Source organism: Notamacropus eugenii, chromosome 4 (assembly GCF_028372415.1).
Source record: "Notamacropus eugenii isolate mMacEug1 chromosome 4, mMacEug1.pri_v2, whole genome shotgun sequence".
Taxonomy (NCBI): Eukaryota; Metazoa; Chordata; class Mammalia; order Diprotodontia; family Macropodidae; genus Notamacropus; species Notamacropus eugenii.
Window position 1 is genome coordinate 438329870 of NC_092875.1, and position 15791 is coordinate 438345660.

The 15791-nt window shown below is 38.4% G+C and overlaps 1 protein-coding gene across 1 annotated transcript in view; it reads right to left on the reverse strand.

Annotated features, from left to right (window-relative positions):
* Window positions 1–15791, reverse strand: part of DCC (DCC netrin 1 receptor) — a 995337-nt gene that overhangs the window by 416935 nt on the left and 562611 nt on the right. The window lies entirely within an intron of this gene.

Sequence of the window (15791 nt, forward strand, 5' to 3'; positions counted from 1 at the left end):
AGGGAAAATAATGACATTTGACCTTCGCTCAGATCCCATTTGTCTCTAAGAGTAATTATAGCATATAATATAGAGAATTGTAATGTAATAGTATATTTATAGATTAAATATATTAATAGAGTTTGTCAAAGTAGATATATTCATCAAGGTGTTCTAATATTCTTCCCATTTTACAGAGGATAACACTTAAAGTGGCTCATCCAAGGTCACACATCTAGTAACTGCTGGATTTAGGATTAGCCTTAGGGTTGAGAGGTATCTGGAGAGTATGAGAGGGAGGAAACCTCCTCCCACCCCTATAAGTCCCTTGAAAATATCTCCCTACTGCATTCCATTATTTAAAGTGACTTTGCGTTATTAAGCTCCAGAGCCATAATTAGAATGGGACAACATGAACCTTGTTGAAGGGCATCAACCTCTAGGGACCACTGCGCGCTTACTCTTAAGAAAGCTTGCTAAGTGATCTGAAGACCACTTGCTCCATATTTGGAGATTCTTCTCCTAGCTTGCATCATAAACATAACCTTGCTTTGAGGCCTTGTCTCCAGCCCCCAGCCCCAGGCTCCCATAACAGTAACACTTTTCTAAGGCCTTGTTTTCTCCTTCATCTTTTCTAATATCATTGCTATAGGGTGTTCTCAGGGAGGAACTCACTTTATCAATGCAAATCAGCCTCTTTCCTTCAACTTAAGAGTCTTAGAGAGTTACCTGGGATGTTAGGTAATTAAGTGACTTTCCCGGAGTCAAACAGACATCATGTGTCAGAGGGCAGATCTGAATCCATATTTTCTTGACTTGAAGGCAACCACTCTATTCACCATAGAATTTTGTTTATGTCCTTTGATATCTTAGTGTTAATTATTTTAATTAGACTTTTATGTTATTTTTCTTTTGTCACCTTGTAAAAATGGGAGTTTTGAGGAGAAAGGGGTCAATTTTGGAGCATAGGTTACTTTGGGAGAGGAAAAGAAAACCTTAGTAGAATGCTAAAGGTGGGTGGAGCATTGGTCAACAACAAGACAGAAAGAGGGACTCAGGACCTAGGTGGTGGGTAAAGGGGAAGAAGGGCATTGAAAAAAGACTCAGAGACCTAAGAAGGTACCAAGGACAAACTGCCTCTATCTGGAGATTTTTCCATAGGCCGACTGACAATCATGTGCTACTTTCTGAAGCAGCCAATGGTTGAGATTCACAAAACATTTAAGCATTCAAAGTCCATAAGCAAGAGCTAATTATATTGGGTCTCCATAAGAAAACTTCAGAACAAATGTCATGGGGGAGAAAAACCATCTAACAAAGATATAAATTATATGGTAGAAGAGTTTCTCTGGGAAGTATTGGTGTAATCAGCAGCACACACATTTTTCAAACATAAACCTGACAAAATGAGTTTATCTGATAGATTCTCAAATATGAAACTCTAATACAAATCTGTTCATAGTATTTAAAACTGAAGGTTTGACTATTTTACTCTCTGCTGAAGAACCTTCACTGACCTCCTCTCCAGCCTCTTCTGCCAATCTCCCCCTCCACACACACATACACACACATACATACAATGGCGTAAAGATTAAATATTCTGATTGGCATTTAAAGTCCTTCACAATCTGGACTACCTCTCCATGCTAATTACATATCAGTCATATCCATGAATTCTATTTTGCTGTTGTTTTGTTCAGTCACTTCAGTAGGGTGAATCTCTTTGTAATTTGGGGTTTTCTTGGCAAAGACACTGGAGTGGTTTGCCATTTCCTTCTCTAACTCATTTTACAGGTGAGGAAACTGAGGCAAATGGGGGTAAGTGACTTGTCCAGTAGTACATAGCTAGTAAGTATCTAAAGCCAGATTTGAATTGAGGAAGAGGAATCTTCCTGACTTCAGGTCTAATACTCTATCCACTGCATCACTTAATATATACTCTATATTCTAGTCAAACTGGATTACTTACTCTTCCCAATATATGATATTCCATTATCTAACTCCACTTCTTTTTATGGGCCTTTCTCCATTCCTGAAATGACCTTCTTCCTCATCTCTACCTCTTGGAACTCTTCTTTCAAATTCAAGTCAATTGTTATCCCTTTGAGAGGCCTTTCTTGATTCCCTCTGTGGTCAGTGCCCTTTGCAAATCATTGCATATTTATTTCTTAAATACATTGTATTATTGCATTATCAGAAGTCATGTCGTATCTTCCCTCTGAATAAGTTCTTTAAGATCAATGACAGTCTTACTTTTTATTTTTATCTGAAGACATGATTATCAGACACATGGTAGGAAAATACTAAATGAATATTTATTGTATTAATTGCTTGACCTTGGGAATTACTCTATTAAACCTTTTCATCGAACAGATGAAGAAATGAAAACCCAGAGATTTTCCTGACTTGTCCAATGTCACATAAAGTAAGGATTCCTCTGACTCAAAAGCTTCTTAAAGACAATCTGCATTCTAGGGCAGTTGGGTGATAGAGCAAATGAAGCACTAGCCCTGGATCCTGGAGGACCTGAGTTCAAATATGACCTCACAAGTCTGACACTTAGCTATATGACCTTTGGCAAGTCACATAACTTCAATTGCTTTGCCTTCACCTATCCAAAAATTAAAAAAAAAACCCAAAAACTTGTATTCCAAGAGTATTAATCATTCAATTCCTTTTAAATACCATCCTAGTGATTTGGAATAAACATCTGATTTATGAAAATTCAATTAACACAGTTTAGTAGAAGTATTCCTAATGTGAGACAATATCAAAATAATTCCTTTTCCCTGCCCAATATAATTCTGTAGCTTTACCTTTCTTTCTAACTTGACAAAAATTGAGTGCAATAAGAATATGCCAGATTTGTAATTAGAGGTACTGAGTTCTAATTCTGGTATTGCTACTTATTTATCTGTATGACCTTAGGCAAGACACTTAATGTCCTTAGAGTTCAGTTTGGTCATCTGTAAAATGATAGAGCTGGACTTAAAGATTTCTAAGGTCTTTCTCTTTGAAACTCTGATTCCATTTAATTCCAGCAGTATCCAATTTATACCAAGGTAATAGCACTGCAGAGCACTTTGAGAATTGATGAACAACCCATAAAGGCTAAATCTTTCCAAAGAAAGATTGCAGAAAGGGAGCATTCAGGAAGGAAGACCCACAAGCCAGCACCATCGAGAAAAGCCTCACTCAAATAATTTCCAGTGAGTTATGGCTCTGTCAGAAGCTTTTTTATTGGTATTTCCTATCAGATTAACTTTGTTTGTTGAGATAAGTTAAACAAAAAGGATCCTCAATCCACAGAGCTGCTGTGAGTGGGTTCTGATTAGAGGGATACTACCAATTACAAAGAGGGAGAGAGGGAGCTCCTTCTTCTAGTCCAACAGTTCCCCCGTAATATCTGATGTCTCCATTTGTCTCTGGGTTGGTGCTTGCAATGTATTCTTTTTGGACTTTGTCCTCAAGCTCCTCTGGAGAAGTAGCTTCCTGTCCATGATGACATATTCCTAGACACTGTGGGAGGGGGATCTCCAAAATCTCTTAAAGGGTCCTCTGTAGCTCAGCTCTGCGCAGTAAGCCCTGAAGCATTTTCTGTTGCCTGATGGTTGGAAACAAATCATTTCACAAATAAAGACAATCAGTGTTTTCTACTGGAGAGTACTGAGCCTGTAGTCTAGTTTTCCCTGATTTTAGTTATACTCTTCTCCATAATCTTCCTATTTAAACAGTAATTAAGGATTTTCTTTCTCTCTCCCTTGTACCTTCACTCTTTATTGAGCCCTGCTCTGGAGCCCCGCTGATAGAATACTCTGTTCCCAAGGAAGGGCTGCATTTTAGCCACTATGGATTTCACCGTTTTTGTCCAATTACCGAGCTTAGGTGTTCTACCTGTCATTGTGTGCTCACCTTTTCCTGGGCATACAGAAGGAACTGGAGGTCTCTGACTCTTCCCAATGCTGTCTTCTATGATTCTGAAGACATAATTAGCCTTCAGTCCCAGGGAGCTCAGAAGAATGGCCTGGAGCTGTAGATACCTTGTCCTGCAAAACCTCATTCTTTCACTGCCTTTCTCCCTGACTCTTATTTGATAGTGTGAGCTCAGTGAAGAGGGTGCCCGGACACCTCACTGATGTGGTGGAGAGTCTACTCACTGTCACCGCATCTACTGCAAAGTGTAAAGAAATGAACGTATTTCCTACCCAAGATACCCCCTCTCCAACACACACGCACGCTCACACACACTTCAATGACAATGATACTGTTGATTGTAGGGATTGTATACAATTGATCTTTCTGCTGCTTAAAAGACATTGAGTCGGTTCCTACAGCAGAATTTATTTTTTTTCTTTTTTTTTTAATTATTTTTTAATGTTTAACAATCGCTGCCATACAATTGAGATTTTATCCCCTCCCCCACCTACCCCCCCACTACCCCCCTCCCTCCCCACGACTGCATACAATTCTGTATAGGTTCTACATGTACTTTCCTATTGAGTACATTTTCACTATAGTCATGCTATGTAGTCGGACTAAAATAAATGGAAGAAATCATATAACAAATCAAAACATGATACACAAAAACATACACATACACAAACATGATCTGCTACATTCTACAGCAGAATTTATTGCACAGAATTTTGGATTCTATTTGCTTTAGGGGTATGTCTCGAAAGTCTCCAGGAAATAATAGCTTGTATCACAGAGCAGCTAGGGTGCACAGTAAATGGAGTACTGGATCTGGAGTCGAGAAATTCAAATTTGACCTCAGACACTTCCTAGCTGTGTGAACCTGAGAAATTTAATCACTATTTGCCTCAGTTTCCTCATCTGTAAAATGGGGATAATAACAACTAGGGTTGTTCGGAGGGTCAGATAAGATAATCATAAAGTGCTTAGCACATCTCCACAAATTAGGAACTAGTTAAATGTTAGCTATTATTATATTGGGGGCAGCTAGGTAGCACAGTAGATAGGGTGCTGCACCCAGAGTCAAGAACACTCCTCTTCCTGAGTTCAAATCTGACCTTAAAAACTTACTAGCTCTGTGACCCTGAGCAAGTCATTTAAGCCTGTATGTCTTAGTTTCCTCATCTGTAACATGAGCTGGAGAAGGAAATGGCAAACTACTCCAGTATCTCTACAAAGTGGGGTCACTAGGAGTCAGACATTATTGAACAACAAATTGTCATCCTCATTATTATTCAGCAGGTACTCCCATTTTTGCCAAATAGAAATAAGGGCAGAGTAATGAGGGTGCCAGGGGCTTGAAAAGTTTTCCCAAAGTCCTTGAAAAACTCTATAGATTCATGGAGTATTAGGTCTGTAAAAGATTTTAGTGAGCATTGAACCCAATCTTCTCGGTTAGTAGAAAACTGTATCCCACAGAGGTAGAGTGATTTGCCCAAGGTCACATGGCTAATTAGTGGCAGAGTCAAGACTAGAATATGGGTTACCTGACTCCTGGTTCAGTGTTTTCTTCATTACACCAATGCGCCTTGATAAGACTTGGTTTATAAGGTAGCATAAAATGAAACTGGAAATGATACATCACAGCATGGTACCCTGTGCTCAGAATTAATGACACAGAATGAAAAATAAATCCATTTGTCCTGATCTCCCCTTGACACTTGAGATTCAGATTGTCATACTGTTGTGAAGAAATCTGAATTTAGATGCTAAGTAAGAGACAGCTGCACTATGGATCCTTTGTAGAGTTTTTCAACAAACAGTTTTGATATAAATGAACGTATGTAATCTTACATAAATACCAAGGGTGTTAAAATGTAATTACAACTGTTCCTTAGAACCTCTAAGGTAACAAATGCTGTCATAAAGTGTCAAAGAATTAATTAGTTGCTTCAAGGTAGGAAAAAACCATGTTAATATTCCTTGTTGTGAGGAGAAAGATATTAATTTTTTTAATGTACGTGATTTTGGCACCCAGTTAAAAAAAAAAAAACCTACTCCAACTACTTTTTTCCCTGCAAAAGTGACAATAAGAGTATAACTATTATAGAATAACACAAAGATAGATATAGAATAAGGAACCAATCACATGGCTAGAAAGTATCTGAGGCTGGATTTGGACTAAAGTCATTCTGACTCCAGGTCAAGTGGTATATCCACTGAGCCACCTAACTGCCTCCAAAGCAAATGAATGTTAAGTGACTTAAATCAGTACTTTCATCTAAATCCGTTCCTTCCTCTGGGACTCTAGGATGATTTATGCCATTCATATATATAGTATTGCTAGGTCCCATAGAGTGTGAATAATGAATTTCCGAAGTAGTTACAAGTATTTGAATCTGCACTATTTTAAAGTCATAATTATATAAAATATGGTAATTGGTTCTAGCATAATGGAACCATGTTTTCAATGTGCTTTAAGTACCTTGGATACACACGCACAAAAATATATACATATGTATGTATATGTATTATAAATATAAAAATATAAGACATTATCTCAATTGCTATTTCTGATAACCTTGTCACATAATAGCAATATAAAATATTTTCCTTGAAATAACTTGGGGCCAGTATGATTATTTCCATTTTTCCAAATGAGGAAATTGAAGATTAGCATGGTAAAGTAATTAGGCCAGGGTCACAAAGTAAATTAATGACATAGTGAGGAGCAGATTCCAGCCTTCCACAAGTTGTACTCACTCCAGAGATGATAATTAACAATTTATCAATAATCAACAATATATCAACAAATATCAACCTTTAAATGATAAAGATGGAAATACAATACAGTAAATATTTAAGTAGCTGTCTAATGTTGACAAAGCACTTTCTTCAAAACAACTCTGTGAGTTGGTTGGATAACCCATCTTATGGATGAGAAAATGGAGGACCTGAAAGGAAATATGATTGGCCTATTTCAACTAACACTAAGTCAGGAATCTATTCATTATGTCCCATGCCACTAATACACACACACACACACACACACACACACACACACACACACACACAATTTCAATGGCAATTAATAAAACTCATATTCAGAGTCAGGCTCTACTGGCTTACCTAAAAATGAATCCTCTCCTCTCTAATCTTTCTTCTTATTTTTCCTCTTTTCTTTTCCCCCTTTTCACATCCTAATTCTCTCCCTCACTCCATGAAGTGTCAGAACTAAGGTGTCAGAACTGGGTAAATCAAATATTTCATATATTTAAAGATTCCCACTTAACTTGCTTGGACCTTAATCTTCTCTATGTAAAAGGAGTAACTAAATCCAGGTTACTTCTAAAGAACTTTTGAGTTCTAATTCTATGACTGTATCTCACAGGTTGGTCCCAAAATGCTAATCTCATCCTTTTAGGATTGACATTGGGACACAGGGACTGCAGCAGAGGCAGGGACTGCCTGAAACTCCCTATAACTCACTTTCTCCACAGCTAGAATGGATTCAGCTTCATGGATTCTCCTTCCAATGACTCTCACATGGCTCACAACCACACTTTGTATACTCTGACCATGAAATGAGCTCTGAGGTTGTAGGCTAAAATATCCCACCTCCTCCAAAATTTACTCAGTAGTGTTCAACACTGGTTCCTCATATATTAATTCTTTCTCTCTCTATTTTCCTCATTTAAAAACTGCTTCATATTAAATCCCAAATGTATCCAAGAGCTGAAACACACTGAATTACCAGTATCAAAGGAGTTTCCTAAATTTTAAATAGACTGGGAATATAGCTGATAACTATGGGCCATTGTTTGAATATTGAGTCTTCACAGGATAGCTTATTTACTTGCCCTTCCTTCATCTCATCTGCCAGGAATTCTTAACTTGATCCTTATAGCAAGTTATGTGAGTATACTGACAAGAGAAAGAGTAATAACCAAGCTAGACTTCATTTATGACAAAGCTGCCCTGGGGAATATGATTACCTGAATAGTTAAAAAAACAAACAAACAAACAATACAAGATTGGGAGAAGAGGGGAATCTGTGTGTGTGTGTGTGTGTGTGTGTGTGTGTGTTTTCCCTGCATTTCATGAGGGAAAGCCTATATTCCCTGGGGAATGCTTTTTGTATTGGCATCTTTAGACACAGAAGACACCATGAGCCAAGCAATATTGACTTTAACGTCCTATGCGGACCTAGGACTTGCAATCATTCCAACCATCTACACAGGGAGACACCGTGAAAGATGATGGCTCAGTCCTTCACTATACCTTCCCTATTCTTGTGGGTGTGCACTCCTATATAGGACCTGGGTTATAGGGCAAAACAATTCATGATAGAATCTTGAAGGATGATTGAGAGTAGGGTTCTAGGCACCTTGTACCACTAATTACTTGTATGACCTTGTTTGTCCCAACCACTCCCATTCTCATACCTTGGTGAATAGCCAGAGGAATCTTTTGCTCCTATCTCTCAGTCTTAGTCGCTATTATAAAACATGCCTATACTTAAGACTTAATCACAACTATTTGTAGCTAGAATCTGCTGTTGAAACTCCCCCTTGCAAATACATCACAGTTCTAAATTCATCTTCCTCATCCTGAGCAGTTCTGTGTTCCAAGCCCATTGACCCAATAAAAATAGGTTAACTTGCTTCATCTTTAAGAATTCCCTTCATGATTGGTCCTTGTTCTTTCATACCACTGTATCATTCCATCAGCTAAATATCAGTCACTGTGGCTGGCCCTTTTTCTGAAAAACTTTTGTAAATACAAGACCTCTGTGGCTCTAGGCCTTCTACTGGCTCACTGCAAGTCAGGGCCACCACCCTGCATGCTGCCCTGGGAGATGACGCTGAGGCAGGCAAAATGCTATCCTCCCTCTGTTTGGATCGCTGTCCATCTGTCCATATCCTCTAATACTATGCTTACCTGTATCAATGAACCATTCTGACTGATACATGTCACTCATGTGAACTCTACTCCAAATCTGTATGATACTTTGTCTGATAACTTCCAACATCTCTTCCAGTTCTATGATTTTGAGTCAATAGACAAACCAAACGAAGAAAAAACAGCTAACAAAACAAAAAAAAAAACAAACCCAGAAACACAAACATACAACTTGTTATCTGTAGAACAATAACCTCCACTGAGCAAATGCTTTTGGTTTTTCAAGCTATAGATTTCCTCTCTGACCTAGCACTTTGGCAGGCTTAATAAAAAATGATAACACTTGCATTACTGACATCATTAACTATCAGACAGTATTATCATTATTCTCAAATTCATAGAGCTTCAGTAAATTGTCTAACAAGTTTGCTGCTTTTCTGAGGTGAATGTTAAAAGCACAAGATTTCTTTCTGTTCCAATTGTTGTTAAAGATATTGGATTAAGAGCTCTACAGATTTGCTAAAGCATTATAACTAATGCTTAAAGACATAATGGTTCCCATCAAAAGTTAAAGAATATATAAAGACATCATGCTTTCTCACAAAATTTATTGTCTTTTAACCTATTTTCATTAAAAACAAAAAACAAAACAAAACTGAATGTTGATGTTGCTTGTAGCAATATATTGACCCACCATGGTGATGTGATTTATGATACTGGTCAAAAGAATATTAAATGAAAATTACCAAAGTTGTGTTCCCTGATTTTATAAAATGCCATGTGTCATACTAACAACCAATTCTTGGTATTTAAATACACACACAGAAAGAGAGAGAGAAAGAGAGACATATACACAGGCAGAGACAGAGAAACAGGGAGACAGAGAGACTGAGACTTCTGCAAAATGGCAACATAGCCAGCTTCTTCTTTTCTCTGGTGACTCCCAAGCCCATATCCGGGGCTTTATCCCCTCTGCCACCACTGTGACAGGAAAAAAAAAGCTAAATTATTTCACACTAACTAGGGACTCACTGTGGGACCAGAGACATTAGCATTGTAGAAAAGAGAAAGGAACAAAGAAAATGAGTTGCTAATGGCAGAATTTCAGGAATTGGTGGGGAAGGGTTTTAGTATCAAGTCCTTTCTTAGATTAGTCCCTCAGATTACAAGTAAAATATTACTCATTTAAGAAAAAAATGGGGCCAAACCTGGCTCAGTGCTAAGAGTTGAAAACTGAGCTAAGTGACTAGCCAAATTAGGAATGAATAGTCATACTATGAATCAATTGGTGAGAGTCTGAGAGAAGGGTGGGTAGAGGAAAAGGAAAGAAGAAGGGAGAGTAAAGGGAGAGGAAAAGGGAAGGAAGAGGAAAGAGAAAACAAATATCCTCCATTACACTGAACACTACAAAGGAGGGACTAAATTGTATGTGAGAAAGGAGGAGGAACAAAGAAGTTCGTCCTAAGAACATCACTTAGGATGGATAGAATATTATTAATGAAATGTGAAACTGCTCAACTCATATTTTGCTTTTTTTTCCTCTTCCAAGAAAAAAATGATTCTCCAAGTTACAAAGAAAAAATACATATCATTAGTCTAAGTATGGAGATAGTAAGGGAGAATCAAGTACAAAGTACCAGGTTCAGACTTGGTACATCTTAGGGTACTGAAAAAAAAAAATGGTACATATAATGGTTAAACTCTACCAGTCATCTCTGAAACATTATCTAAGCTGAGGAAAGCAGTAGGGGACTGGAGAAAGATGTACATGCTAATTTCAAAAAGTTGAAAAAGAAGTCTACAAAGTATGAATCAGGACACTTCAGTTCCTGACAAAATACTAAAACAAATATTGTTAAATAAATACGTTGTGCATAAGTAGAAAAAAAACTTAGCTTTATCAAGAACAAGAAATAGCAACTAACCTAATTTTGACTTTTTGACAAGATTTGGGAGACTCAGAGAAGGCTCATCTTATATTTTACAGGCAAGTTAGAGAGATATGAGCTAGATTAGTAGTGACAAACTAAAATAGAAATGGGACCACTAAGCCACAAACAAAATTTCCTGAAGCTGCATATTGACTTAGACAATCACATTTTCACATGTTCTATTGTATTTATATTAAAATTTTGTATTTATATTTGTGTTATTAAACTTTTGTGAATTTCATTTTTTTTAATTTAACTTTTAACATTTATTTTCACAAAATTTTGGGTTACAAATTTTCTCCTCTTTTCTCCCCTCCCCCCCCCAAACCCAAGCATTCTAACTGCCCCTGTGACCAATCTGCTCTCTCTTCTATCCTCCCTCTCTGCCCCTGTCTCCATCTTCTCTTTTGTCCTGTAGGGCCAGATAGCTTTCTTTACCCCTTAACCTGTATTTCTTATTTCCTAGTGGTAAGAACATTACAGTTGATCCTAACACTTTGAGTTCCAACTTCTTTAGCTCCCTCCCTCTCCACCCCTTCCCTTTGGAGGACAAGCAATTCAATGTAGGCCAAATCTGTGTAGTTTTGCAAATGATTTCCATACTAGTTGTGTTGTATAGGACTAACTATATTTCCCTCCATCCTATCCTGTCCCCCATTACTTCTACTCTCTTATGATCCTTTCCCTCCCCATGAGAGTCGACCTCGAATTGCATTCTCCTCCCCATGCCCTCCCCTCTATCCTCCCCCCCACCCTGCTTGTGCCCTTGTCCCCCACTCTCCTGTATTGTGAGATAGATTTTCCTATCAAAATGAGTGTGCATTTTGTTCTTTCCTTTAGTGGAATGTGATGAGAGTAGACCTCATGATTTTCTCTCGCTTCCCCTCTTTATCCCTCCACTAATAAGTCTTTGCTTGTCTCTTTTATGAGAGATAATTTGCCCCATTCAATTTCTCCCTTTCTCCTCCCCATATATTTCTCTCTCACTGCTTGATTTCATTTTTTTTAAAGATATGATCGCATCCTCTTCAATTCACTCTGTGCACTCTGTATGTGTGTGTGTGTGTGTGTGTGTGTATGCATGTGTGTGTGTGTACTCCCACCCAGTACCCAGATACTGACATGTTTCAAGAGTTACAAATATTGTCTATCCATGTAGGAATGTAAACAGTTCAACTTTAGTAAGTCCCTTATGACTTCTCTTTGCTGTTCACCTTTTCATGGTTCTCTTCATTCTTGTGTTTGAAAGTCAAATTTTCTTTTCAGCTCTGGTCTTTTCATCAAGAAAAGCTGAAAATCCTCCATTTCATTGAAAGACCATTTTTTCTCCTGAAGTATTATACTCAGTTTTGCTGGGCAGGTGATTCTTGGTTTTAGTCCTAGTTCCTTTGACTTCTGGAATATCCTATTCCATTCCCTTCGATCCCTTAATGTAGAGAGCGCTAGATCTTGTGTTATCCTGATTGTATTTCCACAATACTTGAATTGTTTCTTTCTAGCTGCTTGCAATATTTTCTCTTTGACCTGGGAATTCCGGAATTTGGCCACAATGTTCCTAGGAGTTTCCCTTTTTGGATTTCTTTCATGCGGTGTTCTGTGGATTCCGTGAATATTTATTTTGCCCTCTGGTTCTAGAATCTCAGGGCAGTTTTCCTTGATAATTTCATGGAAGATGATGTCTAGGCTCTTCTTTTGATCATGGTTTTCAAGTAGTCCCAGAATTTTTACATTGTCTCTCCTGAATCTATTTTCCAGGTCAGTTGTTTTTCCAATAAGATATTTCACATTATCTTCCATTTTTCCAATCTTCTCGCTATGTTCTGTGATATCTGTCTTTCTCATAAAGTCCTTAGCCTCCATCTGTGCCATTCTAGTTTTGAAAGAACTATTTTCTTCAGTGAGCTTTTGTATCTCCTTTTCCATTTGGCTAATTCTGCTTTTGAAAGCATTCTTCTCCTCTTTGGCTTTTTGAACCTCTTTTGCCAATTGAGTTAGGCCAGTTTTCAAGGTGTTAATTTCTTCAACATTTTTTTGGTTCTCCTTTAGCAGGGAGCTGATCTGCTTTTCATGCTTCTCTTTCATCCCTCTCATTTCTCTTCCCAGTTTTTCCTCCACCTCTCTAACTTGATTTTCAAAATTCTTTTTGAGCTCTTCCATGGCCTGAGCCCATTGGGTGGGCTGGGACACAGAATTCTTGATTTCTGTGTCTTTGTCTGATGGTAAGCATTGTTCTTCATCATCAGAAAGGAAGGGAGGAAATGTCTGTTCTCCAAGAAAGTAGCCATCAATAGTTTTATTTCTTTTCCCTTTTCTGGGCATTCTCCCCAGCCAGTGACTTGACCTCTGAATATTCTCCTCACACCCACCTCGCCTCCTGGTCCTCCCAGCCAGCGTTTGGGGACTGGGATTCAAATGCTGCTTCCCGCCTTAGGGCTTTTGGCGGGGGCAGGGCTGCTATTCAGTGTGAGAATTAAGTTCAGATGGTCAGATCGGGGCAGGGCTGCCTCTCAGGATCAGTTCCCTCAGGGGGTTTATGCACAGACCTTCCACAATGGATGCAGGCTCCCGCCCGCTTGGGGAGCCCCTGTCTGCAGCCACCTCTCAGCTTCTATCTTCCGGGGGGGCCCGAATCATGGGGGCACCCCACTCCCCTCTCGACCCGCCAAAGAGACTCTCTCACCGACCCTCGTCACCTGTGGGTGGGGGGGCTTGTGCTGCTGCTGGAGATCCCATCCCTGATGCCTGCTCGGATCTGTACCTCTCTGAGCCGCGGCCACCGCAGGTCTGGGCTGGGCTCCGCGTCTGCAGCGCGACAGACCTTTTGCGAGAGGTTTGCAGGTCCCTCTGTGGGTGGAGAGACCCGCGTGGCCGCAGGATATCCCATCCCCATAGCCTGCTCGGATCTTTTCCTCACGGTGTCGCGGCCGCTGCAGGGCTGCACTCAGCTCCCAGTCCCGGCGCCCAGTCCACAGCGCGAAGCACCCCCCCGCGAGAGGTTTGCAGGTCCTCCGGAACAGAAATCTCCCTCTCTCCAATATTCCATGGCCTCTGAGTGCAGAATTCACCGTGACTTGATCCCCTCTAGCCGTTCTGTGGGTTGTGGGTTCGGAGCTATGTGTATGTGCGTCTTTCTACTCCGCCATCTTGGCTCCGCCCCCGTGAATTTCATTTTAATCTGATTCTGGAAGGGCTGGGGGTGTTACTGGGCATGTGTTTGACAGCTCTGGACTAGATGAAGGTAAAGTCAATTCAGGACTGGTTGAAATCAGTAATAAACATCTACTAGGCACCTACTCTATACAATTAATTTCTACAGCTATTTATTAGGTGCTCACTTTGTGTTGGGTACTTTGAACTCAAAGACAAAATGAAAAATTAGTCCCCTGCTTTAAAAGAACTTTAAAAGGCCTTAGGCTCTATGCAAGAATTAATATTTAAACAAAGCATATATAATATAACTTTAAGATAGGGAGAGTTCTCATAAATCACTGAATTAAGCAATAGAAATTTAAAAAAAAAAGATAAGAAATATCTCACCAGATCCAAAAAAATAATCATTAATGGACTGATAGAGGGAGTTCTCTAGTAGATTTGTCTTTGGTTCTATATTGCATCCCATTTTTATTAGTGATTTCTATAAGAGAATAGAAGACATGTTTATAAACTCTGTAGATAATATAGAACTAGGAGGCAGATACATTTAAATATCTAATATATTGGATGACAGTCAGGATGCAAAACTATATAAATAAACTAGAGCAATGGGTCAAATCCATTAAGGTGAAATACAATAGAAATAAATGTAAAGTTCTACACTTGGATTAAAAAATAGATTTCATTATTGCAATATGGTGAAAGTAGATGAGTACTTCATCAAAAATATTTTTTAAAAAATATGGATATATTTGAGACTTGCGAGCTCAGTGTGAGCTAACAGTGTCATCATGGTAACCAAAACGTAATATGATATTAGCCACACTAATAGAAGGTGATAGTCCTACTGAACTCTTTCCTGGTCAGGCAATATCTAGAATGTTGTTTTCACAGGTGCCATACTTTAGTATCTAGATAATATCCTGAATTGTGTGACCAGAAGCCTTGATATCCATTTGAAGAATACAGGGTTATATCATCAGAAAAAAAAAAGAAATATGGAGAGAAGCAACAGATCTCTCTTCAAGTACTTAGAAGGTTACTCTATAGAAAAAGAATAAGATTGGTTCTTCTTGGCTTAGTAAGGAAGATTTAGGAAGAATGAGAAAAGGAAGTTTCAGAAAAGCTGATTTCTGCTCAATGAAAGAAAGGGCAATCTTCTTAACAATTAGAGATATATAGTAATGAAGTGGAATGCTCAGGAGTTATGGATTACTCTTTCTTTGAAGTCTTTGAATGAAGGCTAGATAATCACTTATGGAGGGTATTGTAGAAAACGTTATTCATCAGATTTATATTGTACTAGATGGTCTTTGAGGTTCCTTCCTAACTTTGTGATTCTATATTTACATGAGTTTTATACTATAGGGCAAAATTATGTGGAACATACAAATACAGGATGTCCCAAAAGTCTTAGTTTTTTGAGGGATACTGCATAAAACACAGTTTACTCCCTCAAGGGGATTATAATCTGCTTGAGTTTCCAGACATGGGAGCCAAATAACAAAGCAGAACCTTGACTAAGAATACATAGCATCTTAATTCATTTTTAAACTACAAGCTCTGAATCAGGCTAATCTTATAAAATAGTATAGGAGGAAGAGATAAGGTGTAAACTTATACATTCATATATACATACATACATATGTATATATTTAACTACTCTACCACAATCCTATTGTAATGCTTCATTGTGATACAGAAGTGGTCCTCCATTCTTAAAGTCTATGTGAGTACAAGTTTTTCAAAGTGGAAAAGTTTTGAATATGAGTTTGGTAATAGAATATATGTCTGTTAACTTACTTAACTTCAGAGAGGTTCATAATGGAAAAGAAACCACTAAGTGATGAATGATTTTGATCATAGTGATTCACAAAGTTATCTTCTTAAACAAGAAAGGGTTTCATACAA